This window comes from Octopus bimaculoides, chromosome 5, assembly GCF_001194135.2.
Source record: "Octopus bimaculoides isolate UCB-OBI-ISO-001 chromosome 5, ASM119413v2, whole genome shotgun sequence".
Taxonomy (NCBI): Eukaryota; Metazoa; Mollusca; class Cephalopoda; order Octopoda; family Octopodidae; genus Octopus; species Octopus bimaculoides.
The window spans coordinates 31840622-31842657 of NC_068985.1; positions in this window are offsets into that span (position 1 = coordinate 31840622).

Genomic DNA, 2036 nt, shown 5'->3' on the forward strand with positions numbered 1-2036 from the left:
CCTGAAGGGGTTTGTGGTTTGTCTACCTTCCTACTTATTAGGACTTCAGTTTTAGCTAGGTTGACTCTAAGGCCCTTCGATTCTAATCCTTGCTTCCACACCTGAAACTTCTCCTCTAGTTCTGATAGTGACTCAGCAATTAGAGCAAGGTCATCAGCATAGAGGAGCTCCCAGGGGCATCCTGTCTTGAATTCCTGTGTTACATATATATATATATATATATTATATATATATTATTTATATTATATATATATATACTATTTACATTATATATATATATATATATATATATATTATTTATATTATATACATTATTTATATTATACATATATATTATTTACATTATATACATATATATATATTACTAGCAGCTAAACCCGGTTTCACCCGGTCTGTTTGGATGAATTGGATGTGATTGTTTTTGGTTAGGCATAATCTATAACAGTGTTTCTCAAGCTTATCATTTCGGGTCCCCTGTTTCGATTGGAGCCTCTAGCTGTATGAAGATTTCACCACCCACCCTGTCAGAAAATGGCTTCAGGAGTTCAGGGAAATTGTATGTAAGAATTAATAGTAGACGTATCCAATTTAAGAAAAGTGAAGATAAAAGCTAAGTGAAGAAGTATGGAATAAGTAGAGAAAATTGGTGGGGGGAAGACTTTCCAAAATAACTTCTCAGAAAACAGCTTCAGGAGTTGTGAAGAAAGAATTTCTAGGTAGTCTGTTTATGAGAACTATTCTATTGGACCTCTGTCTAATCACATCTTTTAAGTTACACACACATACATAGAAAATGTGAGGTTATGGTAGAAAATTTTTACGATAGTTGATTTATGGAAAAGATTATGTTAAATGTTTGAAATGCAAATCGGTGAATGAAAATTAAGTTCAGACCTCTACATGGTAGGTAGACCTGGTAGAAATAGCAGCCAAATCTCCCTCAAAACACCCTACAGTATTAATGCGACAATTCTGCATATTATGTAGTTTGAATGAGGAACTGTAAGGTGTGTGAGCAACTGGTTGTGTTAATGGCAGAAGAAAGGGGAATTGCATTAGAAAAAGTTTTAATCGATGTTCTCGGTAAGTATGGGGGCTAGGAAAAAATAGAAGAGGCATTAAGAAGTTGACGTTAAGAATTACTTTAACAGAAAATGAAGCTGTAAGTATTAACCGGGGAAATTGTATGTAAGAATTAATAGCAGACGTATCCAATTTAAGAAAAGTGAAGATAAAAGCTAAGTGAAGAAGTATAGAATAAGTAATTGTTATACGCTTATAGAAAAACAATTTATATTATAGAATAGATGCATACCTGTTGAAGACGAAAATGTATGTGAGAGCTATTGTATTGGACGTGTGTATAATCATAAAGAAAGTGAAAGACATATGAAATGGACGGGAGTTTTGCAGTCAGCAGGAGGTGGTTTGTGCTTTATCTCTCGATCAATGGCCGGACAAGTGAAAATATTTTTTAATGTGTTTTGGGGAAAGGGATCTTTTGAAGTGGGCGTCAAATGAAAAGAGACATGGACAGTTTTATGACTGAACTTCTTTTGAAGCTGGCGTGAGACAGAAGAATTGATGTGCGTGCGTATGTCTGTGTGTGTGTATGTTTGATGGGGTGTGTGAGACAGAGAGAGTAATGCTGATGGTGTGTGTGTGTGTATGAGAGAGAGAGTGACAGAGAAAAACCGAGAGAGAGGGAGTGGTTATGTATGTATGAATGGCTTCAGTGACACATACACGCACGTATGTTTTAATCGCTTTTCTCAGTAACTATGGGGGCTAGGAAAAAAATACAAAGTGCGTTCCAATCTATGCACCCGTCTTCATATGTGTGCCATTTTTCACGCGAATCCACCCAGCTGTTTGGCTGTGAACCTCAAGACAAGAAAGAATACAACGGTCACCCATGTTCAATCTATATTATAGATTTATATTATATTATACACATATATATATATTATTTATATCACACACACACACACATATATATATACATATATATATATATATATATATATATATATATA